The 18,697-nt window shown below is 45.1% G+C and overlaps 1 protein-coding gene across 4 annotated transcripts in view; it reads left to right on the top strand.

Moving 5' to 3' along the window:
• The window catches only part of LOC109038162 (transducin-like enhancer protein 4), a 180,658-nt gene that overhangs the window by 34,271 nt on the left and 127,690 nt on the right, over positions 1-18,697 (top strand). The gene's annotated exons all lie outside the window — the stretch shown is intronic.

The following is an 18,697-nucleotide window of genomic DNA, read 5'->3' as shown; positions in this document are numbered from 1 at the left end:
AATAATTTCTACATATATTTTTTTTTCTTGAGAAATGTTTTTTTTTCTTTCGATAAATATATTTTTATTTCTCAGGGTTACGGAAATGACGCCATATAGTAGGATCGAACGTCTCTGTAGTTCTGCGCCTCCCTCGGAGTAGCGATTAAGTCGGAAAGCACGTATCTCCATTCGCGACGTTTCAGGTTTCCATTTTCATTTTTTCCAAGGTTCGTGGCGTCTCTAAAAAGCCAATAATAATATTGGCACTTGACCTTTTCCCCCCTAATTCTCAAGTTCTTGCGTGGCCGTCGCGAAAAGAAATTCGACGTTTACCCAAGAGACGTAACTCCATTCCGAAGCTGTCAAATTGACTCCAACAATTCAAGTATTAGTTCTGAATACCCAACAGTTCCCAAGTAAAAATACTCACGATCTGCGATTGGAAATTTTGCAACGTCGAATTGTAGACGCGGTCTTTCGATCAAGGTAACTACGAATTTTCACCCACGCCAAAAGCAAATTTTCCCAAGGAAAGGAAGAAGAGAAGAAGAGGAATAAACGAGGGAATCCCGGAGATTTTAAGTACGTAAAAGAACTGACAGAAAAATAATTGTGATTCCCCCCCCCCCCCCCCCCACGCGTGCGTACTTTTTGTAGCTCATGCAACGAGCCTGATTCCGTGGACATCGATAATCGAACCCGTGTAATGGAACGATTTCATTCTTGGGTGATCTTTGGAATGAATAATTAATACAATACGCTTAAACTCGGCTGAAAAGATGCACGTTCCCTTTCGAAAAGAAAGAGGACAAAATTACGGCTTCAAGTTTTGAGAACTAGCCTCTCCCCGCCACCGCGTCGGCAGCGCGGGGAATAGAAAGGAGGGGGGGGAGGGTCACTAAATGACGCTGTGAATTAATCCTCTCGTCTGAGATTAACCGAAGGTGGAATTACATATTCGACGTGTTAGCGTGTGATTATCATCGCTGGTATTATAAAACCGTTCCGCTCTCGGTCTGAACTCTGACCTGACTGCGCCGAGAAGAACTGAATTAATCATGAACTACTTATTCACTCCGTGCTGCATGCTACCGACGAATCGGAATTATTCAGTTCTGAGGGAGACGCGACCCCCTTCAACTGCCGAGATCAAGAGAAGAGGCGGCGCGTGGACCATCATTTTGTGAGATAGAAGAATTAAATGGAGGGGGGGGGGGGGTGCGCCATCTTCACAGCTCTTACAATAATAATTTCGTCTCTAGATCACCTTTATTCGCCTGCTTACTCTACCGAAGAGACCCCGCACTGCTATCTTGCCTCACCGTTAGGCACTACTCGACATGTGTAAAAGTCACTTTTGGAAGTTAACGCTCAGATTTACCTAATGATGACTCATGACGAAGTCGTTTAGCATTGAGGCAGCAACCCCAGTTGGATTTGCAGAAACTCGCCTAGTTAAGTGCTCACCCCGACACTCATCAGCCATCATTTCGTCACCTGCCGGCCGGAGTACCACAAGTACCATGCGACGTTTAAAAATTTCCAGCGCCATTTTATTTTTTTACAGAGCAATCGTAAGTTGAATCTGTTCGAAAATTGCATTAAATATTCTTCGTGCTGCCTAAACAATTCAGTGGTATTTTCAAGCGGATTCGACCAACAATTTATCGGTGAAAAATTAAAATGGCACCGGAAATTTTTAAACGTTTCATGGCGCTTGTTACACTTTGGCCGGAAGGTGACGTGACGATTCGGCGATTTCTATACTTAATAATTGCTCATTATTCGAGATTAGGCGAAAAATGCGGCGTTGACCTCCGACACATTGCCTAATGCGGGGTCTCAGAATTTTAGTGTCTCTGGATCAGAAGATCCTTATCGCACGACCCATCCGTGGCTTACTCGTGGCGAGGTCTCTCAGGAGGAATTTCGGGAACTCGGGGGCAGTTTAAAGGAGGTGGGGTGGGCGTATTTGTCACCTTCCAATGAAAGAGGCTGCTCCGCATCGTGGCTGCGTGAATTTGGCCGTGAAATTGTATTCGCTCGCGTTCGGCTTCGGAATCACCGGCGCCCAGTGGTTCGAGCCAATGGGTGAGGTCGGACAGAATTTGGACACTTTAAGAGCTTCCAACTCCGTTCATACAAAACTTAAAGGTTTTAAAAGTGGCTCATTGATTGTCTCGTGAAGTCTTCTGCTAGGAACACCCTTTGAAATTTAAAATGTAACGAATTAGACATCTAAATTTGCAGTTCTAGTCAAAAATTTCATGTCCGACCCCTCTGATTGACTCGATCCATTGTGTGACGGGTGCGGGGCGGCGGTCCGCTGATGCTGCTCCGCGGTCTTCTACCCGCGACGCCGGCGTCCGTAATGCACTGATGCCATGCTGTGCTAAAAAAGAAACGCATAAAAAGCCTTCGGACGTTGCCAAATTCCCTTTGATAAACCCCGTGTACCCCGTAAAACTCGTGGAAAATGATTTTCCGATTTTGCAGTTTTTATAGAATATCATGAACGGTTGTCGTTTCCCGGACGGAGGTACGCAGAGACAAGAGACCCTCCACTGGCCTCCTAGCGACAGGTGGAAGCTTTTACTTTCGGGGTTTCAACAATTCCTTATGGACAATTATTAGGGAGCAACAGTCATCACCCTAGTTTCGGCTGTTGACTTACCTACATGGTCGATGATGAGCTTCGGATGACGTCATGAGCCAAACAACTTTCCCAAATGTCGGCCATTTTCGGCTTGTTTGCGAAACGAAACTGCCAACACGTTGTTGAACATCAACCATGTAGGTAAGTCAACAGTAGAATGATGAAGTCCCGAAAGTAAAAAGCTTCCACCATGGGCAAGATACTAGTGGAGGGTCTCTTGTCTCTGGAGGTACGTAACTCTATTCCGAGGTTGCAAAATTGACTTAAACTGTTTTATTTTTCACAAAAATGTATTTGTGCAATTTTCGTTTAGAATTTGTCCAATTTTTGCACGAGATCAGAAGAAAAACGGTACAATTTTCAGTTGGGAACGACCAACGTTCACCTCGTAAAACTGAAACGAGGGAAATTGTAGTGCTCTCTTGTGCTGCGACAGCGTTGCGAGAACCGTGGAGCGATCCGGAACCAGGGGCATGGTTGCCAGACAGTGCTGACATTCCCGCTCTTTTCTTCACATGAATCCCATGCTGATTATCCACCCTAAATGCGCAATGTGGCAAACTTGACAGAGGGCGGGGGTGCGGCTTCGTCGCGTTGGTCGTGGACAGTTGAGCACGGCGAGGAGGACTTGGCTCGCCGACCCCCGGGAGCGGATTTTGGGGGCGAGGGGAGGGGTAGGGGGTTGCGGTGGGGGGCTCGGCTCAAATCGCTGCGGAATCGTTCTGCGATTGTCTTGTGCCGATGGAACGATGGACTAACTTAGTGGCTGCGTCATCATTCGACGTATATCTGTATCGACGGTGAAACTATGAAAAAGCTTATGTCGATTGCGGTGATTCTAATCTCCGCTCTTACTTTAGTTTTCTTGTGATTAGACCGAATTAGCATTATACCTAGCTTGACATTTTCGTAGTACATTCTTTTCGCCGAGAAGAAGAATCAACGAAGTTTTCAAGAAATGACGTTGAGTAGTCGTCGCAGTTTAGATAATGGTTCATGAGAGGAAGTTTGCAACGCCGCGGACCGCAAAATACGAATTTTCTCAGTTTCAAAGTTTCCTTCACTATTTCAAAAGTGCATTAAACAAGAAAAAAAAGAAGGTCATCACTCTTTAAATGGGTAATTTAACAGTAACGACTGTAATTAGGTATTTAAGTGCGTAAAGAAATTATTCACGAAAGTGTCTTCAAAAGATAATTGAATATTAATCATTGCAAGGCGCCTGCGGTAATGTAGGTTTGTAGAAAACCATAAATCCAGTTGAACTTCCTCAAAATTTAAAGCAACGAAGACTTATCGGGACTGCCGATTTGACGCACCCTTCCCGGAAATCGACAAGCACAGAAGAAAGCGCTCTGATGGCGTTTGATGTTTCTTCGCAGAGCTTCTTTCAACATTCTTTCACCGGAGGAGTTTCGATGGAGCATGAGGTGCGGTCGTTAGTAAGAAACAACCCCTCGAATGAAATCTTGACCTCCGATCTAAAGCAGCCTCGATGTTTTATGCATCGTCTTTAAGAACTCCTCTATCGGGGAGGAATAATAGAATAAAAATCGGGACAAGGAGGGGACTCGACACCGCGAAGTGAGTGAAGTCGCGATAAGACTCCGCGGAGAGGGTAAGCGGGCAAGGTGAGGCTGGAAGGGCTCCGAAAGGGTGGGCAAGGCGAGATCCCTTCAAAGGGACGCAAAGCAGACGTCGAAAAGCTAGGAGCTCGCGGCGGATGTCAGATCGCTCCCCATTCCGCAGATTGAGGGATGACATTCGTAACGATGGAATAATAATTTGTTGAAGTCTGACGTTTCAAAAGTATTTTTAATGACCATGCAAATCAACATCAACAGTAATTATTGTAGTACCACCACGATCAACCCTAACATCGACACAAACTGTTGAACCAATCACTAATTAAATGGATCCATGGTTTGATGTTCATCGCTACTCGATGGTTCTAGATTCAGAAAAAGAGAACAAATGCGTTTGTCACCGCCACGAATGTGCAATTGGCGTTGTGTTGCTTCCTTAAGTAAGCTTCAGATTTTGCACGTTTGCTGTCTAAAATATTCTAATTTTACGAGGTGATATTCGATATTCCTGAATATTCTGCACAGGGTTAAGTGACTTTCTCGAATCGGCGAAGTTGTATATTCTTAGCTACACCAGATGAACACACGCCCTTTTTCCGAACGGTCCTTAGACTTGGAATTTTTGACGGAAAAAATTAACAACTTCCCAGTTGAATTCTAAACTACTCTCGGCTTAATTTACTCTAAAATGCGACTTGGCACGTTTCTGTTAAACTTTATATCATTCTCACGATGAAGGACTCCACTGCGCCCCTCCACGACCAGGCGTTAGGGATGTTCAGATTATCGATTAATAATCAATTCATCGAGTAATCGGTGTATTTAGATTTCGACTAATGATTCGATTAATTCTATCTCGATTAAATAAGGAGCTCGATTATGTAACATAAAAATCAATCGAAAGTATTCAAACTTTCCTTGATAAAAATGCGAAACCAACCTATGCCATCTTAGCTTAACCACACTATTAGCGTTTATCTGGCATAATTAGCCTCTCCACCAATAAGTGATGGAAAAATCGAGACAATCGAATTTTAAAGCGGGCGGGATGCTGATAATGATCAATCGATTAATGTAATCGAACGTCCCTACCGGCGACCAGGCGCGCGGCAACCGCAAATCCGGAACAGTGTCAGGATAATGAGGAGGCACGGTGACTTTGAATAAACCGATGGAAGTGGATGGTGGATTAAACGCCCTCACACCCCGCCGCCCACCCACCCTCCGTTGACGTCGCCGGGCGCGGCGTCGCTCGCGCTCTCTCGCGGCCGCAATCACAATTACCGCAACTATTACCAACACGCCGCAGACATGGTGATAAGAGAGTTACGCGTCAAGTAGAGTTGAGTGGCTGCTGCAGGCTGGCGGAGAGGGGAGGGGGTCGAGAAGGGGCGTCGAGTGATCCGGAGGGGTGCTCCGGGTGGTGGGGTTGTTTGGTTGCTGATGGGGGGGGGGGGGCGATGAGGGGAAACCGGATTAATTATGCATCGCCTCGGCGAACGTCTGGCGTTGCCGCCTCTGGGAAATTGTGGGTTAGATCTTGGCGAAAAATCCCTCCCCCCCTAAAGATTTCCCCCTCGATTTTCCTCCAGGGAACGGTCAACTGGAGGTATATATGCCATGAGAGACTGTGAATTAATGAAACTCATCGAAGGGGGCCGCGTGCATAGCATTTGCTTGTCCTCATTTTAAGGGGACGAATTCGACTGGAATCAGTCTAAGTAGGTAACTGCATTTGTTCCCGCCTAATTTTCTCATATTTGTTCTTTTTCTCTTCTTTTTTTTTGTTTTGTTTTCTTCTTCGTAAAGAACATAAAAAATAATCCATGTAATGCCTCTAAATTCTCTGTAAGACCCTAAATTATGAAAAATTAACGTACTCACAAAATTTAAAGTTTTGTTTAAAAAATGAAGTTGAGGAAATTAAGAAACGTCTGATGTAAATACGCTGATTCCGGGGTGGATCCGTCCGATCCAAGCAGGATATCTATTAGTATATTTAACCAGAATTCGCCTAAATACACGTACCGTTGCTCTATTTTCCCCCAATTGTAGTTTTCCAACAGGGAACAAACAAAATCACGCCTCACAACTTTCTGTGCATTGGCTTATTTGAAGGATATGTACTCCGGCAGTTTCATGATAGAATGTTGATTACTTTTCTTTCTAGAGAAAATGTAAGACGAAGGTAAATGAGGCACTGCCTGACGTAGAATTTGGGGAAAGAAAAGTTTGGACAAATATCGCATCAGGAAATGGCACAATTCAACAGAAATGTATGTGCTAACCAATAATGGGCCAACTAGCCCTATTTGGTTCGAACTGTCACTGAGGGAGGTTTATGATAGCTTTGAATATGAGAAGGACTTATTTTGCGAACCTCTAGTAGGTGAATAGTGTAATTATTTTGAAAATGGATCTAACAAGGGATTAAAATGATTTCCCACTGCAAAAAGCACAAGATTCAACAGAAACAATTCCATGATTTTGAGAAACTGCAAGGTCGGCCTATCCACCTTCAAATTTCCCCAATCTGCGACAAAAAGAAGAAAAAAATGTCAAAAAATTCTTCCCTCGCATTTTATATTTCTTGTAGTAGCAAACCTTTGATATCCCTCTCAGTGATCCTCATCTAGAGGAAAACCAACTGAATTTCACTCGCTAATTTTTTTTGTCGTAATGCTTTGTTCAAAGCTACTTTAAACTAGAGTACCTATATAGCGAGAGTATGGACAGATCGCCTTATGGAGGGCTTAGGGCCCAAAAGTGCAGCCACCCTTCTAACCAACTTCTAACGCACAAAATTTCACTGTCAGTCTGCAGATTCCAATTCTAACCAAGATGGCTAAGAATGTACATTAATGAGCGTTTTTTCGCAAAAATGAGTAAATTTTTGCGAAAACTAAGTCAAATTCGTGCTTTATATACGATGGTTCGTAACAATTGTATTAGTAAATCGCTCTGGATATTGAAGTGCATAGGTTGGCTGCATTTCTGGGTCCTAACTTTATTCGCGGAGGCATCGGTGAAGGCCTGATGGATTTTCGGAGTTTCACATCTGTCTATACTCTCGCTATACAGGTACTCTACCTTAAACCTCCCCAAATCACAATATAAACCATAATAAAAACAGCTATTCAAATGAATCCGACTCTTCGTCCCTATCGGTTGAACGCTGCCGTTTGCGAAGTCGACACGAGGAAAAAATAAGGAAGGGAGGACTCTAATTTTCACTGCGAGATCGCAACACCGTCCGGTCTGGGGTCTCGGTGTCGATGCTGTTCCTCGCCGCGCTCCTCCCCCCCCCCCCCCCCCCCTGCGGTTGGGGGAGGTTGGGGGAGGGGGAGCATCAGCCGACCGTGACCACGATTCCGCGGGTCGCGGTGGATGCACTGCACTCCGAAGGCGGCGATCGATGCACCGTGCACATATGGTTTAACAGTTGTCCCCCTGCACCGCCGCACAGTGGATCGAATAAATCAGAGAGGAAATTTTTGATTTAAACTGCAAATTTTGATGTTTAATTCGTCACATTTTAAATTTCGACGGGTGCTACTTGGAGTAAAATTCACGAGGAAACCAATGGAGCCACTTTTAGAACCTCAAAGCTTTGTGTAGACGTAGTTAAAAGCTTCTGAAGTTTCAAAATTTTGTCCGACCTCTCCTGTTGACTCGATCCACTGTGCGCTGCTTCCCCCGATCCTCGCAGCGCGAAGAGCGGTGTCGGTTGGGAGCACGACCTTTTTCACGCTACACGTTCCGCCCCGCAGCAGCCTCGAACGACCCCGAATGTATTTATTTCCAGCGGGCTGGCGGAGAAAGGGGTTGGTGCTCGATTGACAAGGGGGTTGGTGCGTCGTGCAGGCGCCCAGCGGCGGAGGCGCATGAATGGCTGACCCGAAAAAGGGCGCATATCGTCATTTTCCAGACGGAGGATCCTAACTACATTCCAACGTTGCAGAATCTACTCGCTCAGCGCGAATTTTTACGAGGGCACGAATAACATTTGTGTTCTATGTCTCGCCGAAGCTTACATTCATCGGGAGAAAAATATGTTAAATTCTGAATTAGAGACGCCCAAAAGATTCTCATTGTTTGGAAAAATACGATTTGCCAGCGAAAATTTTACAGCGTTGCAATTTACCTGTGTACTCTCGTGTCGTAAACGACGATACCGATTCGATCCATCTCTTCGGAATAGATCAAAAACTGTTCCGCGATAACATAATGCAATTGATGCAACCTAAAGACTTGAAACAAATCATGGTGGTGCATCTTAGCATCACATACAAGACTCCAAGAGGGGTTTTGTTGGAAGTTGAATTTGCAGCGAGAGAAAAAGAAAATGACCGTAGGCTTGTACTCTCGATAAAATCTAAAATTGCTTTTTGACTTTTTACGTCCTTCTACGCAGCAAAACCTCTCTATTTTTCTAGGTCCACGCCGAAATGACTTACTGCTAACTTACTACCGCTTCCCGCAGCTTTCCTTTCCTTTTTTTTTCTTGAATGAAGCCGCTTATTCGAAGTTGATGCTTTTATTTTCACGCACCGTCCTATTTTCCGAATTTCACCTCCAGGTCCCACTCCCGCGATTGTCGCCCTCCTGACTTAAGGGCGTAACAACCCTCTGCAATGAACCCTGTCGTTCATACAATTCAATGTTTTTCTGGGCTCATCTCAAAGTGTAGATACGCCTTTTTGTCAGTCGGGCGACGACATGACCACACACAGGATGCCATTTTCTAAACGAGTCGGGAGTCGGGCCCTGGCGTCGCCGATACGATTCACAGCCACCACGAAAGGGCTCGAGTTACGAAGCGCCCCTAAAGAGTGGGCTCTCGGTGTCGGTAAAACATACAATTATCCCCGGTCATGCGACAGCTATTGATCCTGTTTAATCCCCCCTCGATCCGGCCGGGGGCGAGCGACCGTTTGTGGTCTGCTGGTGCATCGCTATCGGAAGGCGCTGATTATAGTAATTAGAATATTAGAGAGACGCCCCTCCCCCCTCGACGCTAGCCGAGCGCGAAACTCCGGCCCCAATTAGGTCGGTCGAGAGGGGGTTGGCGGGCTCGAAAACCACTCTTATTAGTCGGAGAGTAATTGTGAGTCACACACGACGGCGCGGTGTGGCTTCTCCCGGCTTCGCCGCCGCTTCAGCCCGATGCACGCACCGACGACCGACGCACGGGAAGCGGCAGTAAGTCAGCAGTAAGTCCGTTTCGCTGTGTGGAGTGTGCTGACCGGACCTCGAAGCGCGTAATGATACGTGCCGACCGCGACTCCAGTCAATTGCATTTCCTCCTGTTTTCCGTAGCGTGTTCTGCCGCCTAGAGTCCCTTTATACTGAGAGCCCATAGCGAAAAAAAAGGAGGTGTTTGCATCTTGAGGATTTGTACCCACCTACGTCATCAATGTAAACAAGACGCTCGTTGAGGGTTATGTTGACGCTGTAAAAACGGACCATAATGTCCGATTTTTTTACTTAAATCAACTCTTTATATAATTTCAAGCACTTTTTATAGAAATACTTTTCCCCTTAAATTACACCATTTCCAAGAAAATCGACAGGATAAAAACGTCGCTGTACCCAATGACGTCATCAAAGCTATAGATACTCTATGAAAAATTCCAAGATGCCCGAAATGCAAACACCTCCTTTTTTTTCTCTATGCTGAGAGTCAAGACAACACCCCTCATGGAGTCACAAACGGGAATAAAGATTACACAAATTGAACATTTTTCGTAATCTTTGATCGGCTCATTCTTAAATTCCTTTCTCCGTTCCTTCTCTCACTCCGTTTGTTCCTTGTCGAACCCGAAATTCCTCGGTCCATTCCAGATTATAATCTTTGCAATTGGTGAAAATGTAATCTTTATTCCCGTTTGTGACACTGTGAAGGCCTAAAATCCGGTTGACCAATCAGAAATGGATTCGCATTGTCTTGACTCTCAGTATAAAGGGACTCTATACTGCCGCCCACAGCCGAAACGCCGTAACTCCATTCACATCGGGTATTTTTCTTCGACTTGTAACTAGAGAACCCAATAGCCACAGTATTTCATCTTTTCGTTTTAGTTCCTAATGGTAGTAATGCCTGAGTCGACTTAAAAAAAATGGAGGATGAATATTTCGACGGTGTACGTTGGCAATCACAGAACTCGGTTTGCGACGTCGCAGACTTCCTGCACTGGAAAAAAAAAAACACATTGAATCTAGAGTCCAGACTCTTGAAAACATTGACAAGAAAAAGGACTCTTGATTCAATCAGATCTAAGCTTAAATCAAAAGGAAATCCGCTCAAATTAAGAGGCTTGGTTCTTGATTTAAGCTGAAATCTGATTGAATCGTGAGTATTTTTTCTTGTCGATGTTTTTATAAGTCTGGACTCTAGATCCAATGTGTTTTTTTTTCCAGTGTGCCATATTTGTACTTTATATTTTAAACGGAAAACTACTCAACGGCAATTCTATAAAACTGCCGTGATTTTTCTTCTCTGTGCGAAGTTTAGCATAAACTTCAAGGAATGATATCAATTTGTTCTCCTTTAAAAAAATAACATAGAGGCGGAGATTTTCAGACACCGCAAGCGAGAGATGTGATTGCGGACTTACGCCGTCGATTTGGTCCAACTTTGGAGCTTCACGATAACCTAAAACTGATGAACCAATCAGAGCGCGGCACAGAGATGGCAATACTCTCCCGTATACCGGCACTCTAGTCACGGAGCAAGACCGGAGGCAGGAAAACGGTAGCGGAGACACGGGATACGGGTTCTAGAGAAGTCGCGGGACTTCTGGTCGTCCGTCGGCGGCGACTGAGCGATGGCGGCGTCGCCCGGACCGGACAGGGCTGAGCGGAATCCTTGAATTACCTGTTTAACGGTCCAGGAGCGGCTTAAATCGGCCAAATCGACTGCGTCCGAGTCGGAAACGCTCGCCGATTGCGATCGACACGCGAGGCGCAGGCGCGGGCTTGCAAAACGCGCCGGACGCAATAGCGGCTTAGCCGGATCGGAACTACCATTGGGCAACCGTCGGCCCAGTGTCACCGCCCGCCCGGAAAAAGGAAAATCCGCCCGGAAAAATGAGAAAATTCCGCCGTCAGATCCAGAACACTCACAACATGCTCGATAGAGAGAGAGACCCCCTCGACCCTCTGTGGATTTTCTGAATTATCAGCGGGCTGATTGTTAACATCGGCAGACAAAAAGCGATAGACAAAGAAGAAGACAATGATGTGGAGGGATCCTATTGGTGAAAGCGGGTGATTGCAATGGACAAAGGAAGTAGGTAATAGACTAAATAACGACAGCCCACGAGAGACCTGATAGTCAGCCTATCATATTCTCCCTTAGTCTATAGGAACCACCCATTTTAACCAATAGTATCGCTCCGTACTCCGTACGTCTTCTTTGTCAATCGCTTTGTCTATCAATTTCAACAATCAGCCTGCTGGTTTAGAAACAATATTTCAGGTTAAACAGTGTGTGAAAGTAAAATCTCCCTTCTCAGTTGAACTGTGGAATTAGGTATAAAGGGTATTCGAGAAGCCCTACTCCCCTCTGCAAAGTTTTGAACAGTTGCACCTACAAATGCGAAACTCCAAGTAAATTCTATTCCCAGGCCCGTGAGGCCGAGTTTTTGAGGCACCAATTCAAAATGGTGGCGCCAAAAAATTGAAATCTGTGGTTTTTTTATTCATCGCCATCTTGATATCTTGATAGCAAGAGCCTCTCGATTTGGACCGAAAGGTACCTGATAGTACCAAATGTAAGCGCCCTTTCTTCCTCTCTCCTCCGTTTCCTCCTTTTTTCCTTTCTTTCTTTCTTTTTTCTTACCTTTTTTTTCCGACAAACGGGGGGAGCGTCCGCCCCCACCCCCCTCGGATCCACCCATATGTGTCATTTTCTGTGTGTAACTGTTAAGAGACATCATGCCATGGAGTGCTTCGCCTATACTTGGTAGCCTCTGAAGTGCCCTCCTCTGTCGATGCGAATTGAATCGAACGCAAGTCATAAACAAAGGCGCTAAGCCGGCATTTAAGTGACTTTGGGAACGGGTCTAATCTGAAGGACGCGCGGCGGCGCGGTGGGAAGGGATACGGAATCTGGGCCGGGTGTCGCGGGTCAGAGAATTAAAAAGAGAGTTTATTATGAGGCGAGTGGGGCTCGTCGATGCGATCGCGGGCTCAACCCCCGGTAAGCAAATCGGCTCATCTCGATCCGAGCGATTTGTTATTAGAGTCGTACCCGCATGCATGTAACGGGCCGGCTCGACGAGGCGAGGGGTCGCCGAGGGTGAAGATAATTGATTATTTGCAGTGTTTTATCAACCCCGTCAAGAGAGCCATTCGGATGGGCCCTCTAGAAATAGGTAGCCGCCGGCGCGACCTCACCCGTTGCCATATCGCTGCCAAGGAAAAGACCCGCACCCCACACCGTTCTTTTTTAGGTTATGCGTCAACCAAGGTGGTCTCCAAAATCTGCGCGCAGACACCCCACAATCCTCAGAGAGATGAGCTGTAATATCACTGGGTGCCCGTCTCTTTTTGGAAGGATTTTAGTTCCAAAGAAATGATCAGTTCAAGCGGCGCCCCCTTGAACTGCATAACTTCAACCCCACACCTAAAAAAAGAAGAAAAAAAAAGAAAAAAAAAGGGAAAGACTTTGAAGAGGGGTTTACTCAAGGTCACCTGATTCTATTTCTAAAAATGTCTCGTTATTTTATGATTTTAACTTCTATTGCGGAATTTTATGATTTTCAATACCTACCATGAAATTCTGCATCTTTAATCGTGTCAATTATTCGGCGCATCATTTTGCGCAACGGGGTTTAAGAAGTTTAAAATCTGATTTTTACACCCAGCCCGATTTTTAAACGGGTTTTTTTTTTAAAAAAAGCGCCAGAAATATTTCAACTCCATGAAATTATGCCACACTGTAAAGATTAATAAGGAGTTTTCAAGGACTTTGATCGTTTCCAAAGTCCTAAAATTTGTCTGAAATTCGTTCGCTCAACGTTTTTTTCCTCTTTTTGAGAGAGCAGGGGCGCGAAAAACGGACGAAACGTCAGAATTCTCGGCGCCCAAGCCGGCAGCCTGGCGGGCTGAGCGGAGGGTTGTTTGCCCGCGCGGGCGGAGAAGGGGGGAGGTTGCTGGAGCCGGATGCTGAGCTGGAGGGTGCTCTTTTTCTCGGGGTCCGCCGCCTCCTCGGCCACGGCCTCCGCCCGGCCGAGAAATGTTTTGTTACGATAGTTATTTTCAAGAAGCTGTTATGTGCTATTACTCAAGTGTACATAACGCTCGCTCGCCCCCCCCCTTCCCCCTCCCGCGCGCCCCGCTCCGCCACCCTCGGCGACCCTCGCCGCGGCGAACGGGCGGAGGGGAAGGGAGCGCCTCGCCGCAGCCGCGCTCCCGAGAGGGGGAAAATAAATAAAACACACTTTTAAACAATCTAATTATTTTTTTATTTGTCATCTTTTTCCCTCCGTTTTCCCCCTCGTTGGGCCGTTTCGATGATTTGCGTCGGGGGCGGCGGGGAGGGGGCACTTGCTCTCCCGAGTGGAACGCTTTGCGTGTCTGCCCGGCCCCGGCTTCGGCGCTCAGTGGAACTTGAGTCTTTCTAGATCGAAAGTTAAGACTGGAGTCTTTCTAGATCGAAAGTTAAGACTGGAGTCTTTCTAGATCGAAAGTTAAGACTGGAGTCTTTCTAGATCGAAAGTTAAGACTGGAGTCTTTCTAGATCGAAAGTTAAGACTGGAGTCTTTCTCGATCGAAAGTTAAGACTAGAGTCTTTCTAGATCGAAAGTTAAGACTAGAGTCCTTTTATGGAGAGAGTTGAGATAACGCGGCTTATGGATTTTACAAACGGGAATAAAGATTACACAAATCGGAGGTTTTTTGTAATCTTCGATCAACCCGTTCCCGCATTCCTATCTTCGTCTCCTCTCTCATTACATTTGTTCCTTGCCGTACCCCATATTCCCCGGTCCATTCCAGTTTATAATCTTTGCAATTGGTGAAAATGTAATCTTTACTCCCGTTTGTGACACTGTGAGGGCCTAAAATACGGGCACCAATCAGAAATGGATTCGCATTGTCTTTACTCTCAGTATAAAGGGACTCCGGTTAAGACATAAGGAATCCAATTCAGATTGGCTCTCGTATTTTAGACCTCCAGCACAGAGAATCACAAACGGGGATAAAGATTACATTCTCACCGATCACAAAAATTATAAACTGGAAGGGTTTCGAGGGACCAGCAGGCCACGGCAGGGAACGGACTGAATGAAAGAGGGAACGGAGGAAAGAAACTCGAGAATGAGTCGATCAAAGATTCCGAAAAACATTCAATTTATGTTATCCTCATTCCGGTTTGTGACATCCATGAGCCGACCTGTCTTAACTCTACCTATAACAGGACTTCAAGCGCATGCAAGTAGCCTTCGAGAGCGGTCAGACATTATTTGGAAACTTCGAAAGCTTTAATCTTCACCAATACAAAACGTAGAGGCTCAAACGTGGTTGAATCGGTTTTATCTTAAGTTATGTTGTACGAGACACCCCTTGAAATTTACACTGTGACGAAATTGACATCCAAGTTCTCGATTTTGATAAGAAATTTTATGTCTCACTGCCTGAAAGGTTCGTTCCACTGTGCGGCGAACCCTCCCCGCAGTTCGAGGTGAATTAAGTTTTTTCTCGTCTTCTCCCCCCCCCCCCCTTTCTTTTTTTGTATTATTTTACAGCTTCAGCAAAGTGAAAAACTGAGCTGTCACTCGGGTACGGTTTCCCGTGGATTTGTTTTCGTTCGAGCTCGGTTGTTCTGGGAGCCCTGCACATTCTTGCACGGGCCCTTCCGCCTCAAAGGGATGTTTCGCTCCGGGATTACAAGCTTCCCTGATCGTCGCTAAGCCCTGCCTCGAAGAACCCGTCCTTATTTTGAAAGAGATGCTTGTTGTAGTCATGACAGGACATAAGACAGAGCATTGGAAAATTGGACCACTAGACGACGTGTAGATTAGAGAATTACGTCGTAAGCTAACTATTGAAAATTTAACGGGGGAAACGATTAGTGCAGCGTGAAGTTCAGAAGAAAATTCCTGAGGAAGATACTGACATGTCGCCCCAAATTGCATGATCAAAAAATGTAACATTAATCATAAAAATAGCGCCTACCTACAAATCTTTGGCCGTGTTTTTTTTTTTTTTTTTTTTTTTTTTTTTTTTTATTTTTTTTTTTTTTTAAATTTATTTATCGACTTTAAAAATTAATCCAAGCGAAGTAAGTATCTCCATATAATTTTCTCATGTTACAAATGAACGAATACATGATTTCATGCAAAGTCTCAAGAAAAACTGCTTATTATTTTCCCTCTTAAAAGGTATTAAAACATGAGCACTGAGCAGTGGCCTGTAATTTTAATGAAATTTTGAATTCGTTTTAGCGTACTCCTTTTCACTTAGAATCTCGCGCACTTAAAATGCTACAGGATGATTGCGCTTTACACAAGAAGTGCCATGAATGCGTAAGTGCAAGAGACTACGGTATTTTTTTATACAATTTTCCGACCCTGTACTATATGGTTTTTCATTGAAATTCCTCAATCCAAAGTACCATTTTTCGTTTTTAGTCATGGATATATTCGGCGTTTTTCCTTAGTACGGCAGTAAGCAGGTTTGTCGAGAAGGCGAATAACTCGATTTTTCCAACATTGTCAGTTGCGTTTTTTTAGCTCTTAAATACAAATATAGCAGCACCAAACGCGGTCAATTTTGCTGAAAAACCTCTTCCAAGTCGGGAGGGAAGAAACGAAGATGCGGCTCGTGGGGGATAGAAGGAGGCTATTGAATGGAGGAGGAAGTCGGCGGGGTAGCGCCGAGGGGAGAATCAGGTGCAGGGATGAAAGCGGGGGTTAAGCGCCGGGCGAAGACAACACTCGAGGAGAGTGGATGATCCAGGTAATGTCGGCACCGTAAAGCGATTGAGTGATAGCGTCGAGTCGACGCCTTTGACAGCGCCGCGGCGCCTCCGCTCCTCCCCCGCCCCCGCCCGCCCCGCCGACCCGCGGTCGGCCGAGCAAGCGGCGGTCGCGGTTTCAGCGTCCTCTCCCGCGGCTACCGGGCGCCGGAACTGACCGCAAAGCTTCGAGTTTCGGACGCTATAACGAACCGCTCGCCGAGCTTCCAGCAGCCGGCTCCGCACAGTGGAGCCGGAAATGATACGCCAACTTTTAAAGCTTACGTCTTCGTTGAAACTAGAGTCCCTTTATACTGAGAGTCAAGACAATTTGAATCCATTTCTGATTGGTTCCCGTATTTTAGGCCTCTACAGTGTCACAAACGGGAATAAAGATTACATTTTCACCAATTGCAAAGATTATAATCTGGAATGGACCAGGGAATTACGGGTTCGGCAAGGAACAAACGGAATGAGAGGAGGAACGGAGAAAGGCATTTGAGAATGGGCCGATCAAAGATTACGAAAAACGTTCAATTTCTGTAATCTTTATTCCCGTTTGTGACATCCATGAGCCGAATTGTCTTGACTCTCAGTATAAAGGGACTCTAGTTGAAACGAAACGTAACAATTAGACATGAAATTGAGTTTTTTGTAGAATGGACCACTAGATGGATCGCATTTAGCAAAAAGGAACCAGCGCGATTGCAGTGTTGTATAAATGTTGCTTCTTCATAATTATCTGAAAAAACTCCAAGAAGAGCGAATAGTTTTTGCTTCCCACCAAGAAAATGGTCAATTTTAAAGGAAAATTGTTGTGTAAATTTTACCACTGTATACAAATTGAGTATTTTTAAAAGTAAAGAGAAAGTTGCACAATTTTGAAAACACTGTAATCGCGCTGGCTCCTTTTTGCTAAATGCGATCCAGATAAGGTACAAATTTGAGCATCGTGGTTTAAGTTTTCTCATCGACATTTTACGTAGAACACGATTTGTACAACGGAAATTGCCGAGAGTAATTCTCTTTACTCCTAACTCTCTACGCAAGGAACTTTCAGAAATTTAAAAACGAAATAAGTCCGATTTGGGCATAACTAAAACTATACTTCGAACGGAAGGGAGAGGGGCCCGGGGTGGGGCCTCGAGTTAGGTTAGGTTTGACAAAATTTTCGAAATTTTGAAACATTTATTTCGCAGTTTGAATCAATAACCAAATCCAAGCGCCCCTCCCTCCTCTTTCCTCCGTTCTTTCCTTCTTCCCATTTTCTTCCTCCCTTTTTTCGGCGTTCACCCTCTTTAATCCGCTTATGTTTCTGGGGATGACTTAGTGCGAAAGGTTCTATCTTTTTTGCTCACGTTTGTTCGAGTGGCACCTAAAATTTTATTCGTCTTTTGTAAGCGGTAGTTGCCACCGCGACCGTCCTCAAGGCAGGTCCGGCAGCCGGAAAACGATTAATTTTGCAAGTTGCTCTCGCTCTCGAAAACGCGTCGACGGTTTTGTTTGATTTATCGACGATGGCGCAAATTCGGCCATTGAATTACCCGACATGCCGCGCGTCGGTCGGTGCAGCTGCTAAGTTGGTCAGTAAAAGAATTCATCGCTCACGATGAACAGCGGAGCGCGCTAGTAGTGGTGGGTCATGCTCTGCGATAGATCCATTGATCTGCCATTCAAACCTATGGAAAAAATCCATTATCAGGACATACCTTTATAATCGATTCTTTACCATAGCTTCAAATAGGAAGACATCGATAGTCGATTATTCGTGCTTTGCCTCTGTGTGCCAGCTTTCCCGCAAGATCGGAGGATCGCTTAATATTCTAGCGCCCTCTCAGTCGGATAAGATACATCTGAATGCGGTATGCGGAGTTTTTCGGAACGCGGAGGAAACTGGGTCACTCAAAGTTACGTCGATGTGGAGAAAAATGTGTGTGGCCATAGTTCCGTCATAACAGTTGCGCCATTGTTCGACTGTTGTCGCACCCTCTCCATTCTGCTTCGTCTATCGGAACAATGGAAATTTCACGAGCGGTCGCGGAAATTTTTTGACAATTTTCTTGCTTGCTGCTCGAGACAAGGTCAAATTCTTCATGTGTCTGCGCAGTTGTATTTTGTTTTCAATTTTTGAACCATCGAGTGAAAGAAGGCAAAGCATGGCCCAGTGAAAATGACCCATATCGGTTACTATAGTATTATCAATATCATTTTTTTGCTGTATGAAATTAATGATTCTGCAACACTCTTCTCTTAAACTCATTCCACCGAAATTATTCTAAATAATTCTGTAAAAAGTAATAGGAAAGAAAAAATGTCTAAGACCCACTACATTTGAACAAATATTTGTTTGGTTTCAAAAAGGGCAAGTCCATTGCAACGTTTCAAAATTTGTCGTATCCCAGAAAAGAGAACGATTTAAATGCACGAAAACTCCAGATTTTTACGTGTCCCTTTAAATACACAAAGGTAGGTTATGAAACGACCCAGAGCCTCCTTCATGCCGTGCTCCGA

Source organism: Bemisia tabaci, chromosome 1 (genome assembly GCF_918797505.1).
Source record: "Bemisia tabaci chromosome 1, PGI_BMITA_v3".
Classification (NCBI taxonomy): Eukaryota; Metazoa; Arthropoda; class Insecta; order Hemiptera; family Aleyrodidae; genus Bemisia; species Bemisia tabaci.
The sequence above is the reverse complement of the archived record's forward strand: the minus strand, read 5'-3'. Positions and strand labels throughout refer to the sequence as shown.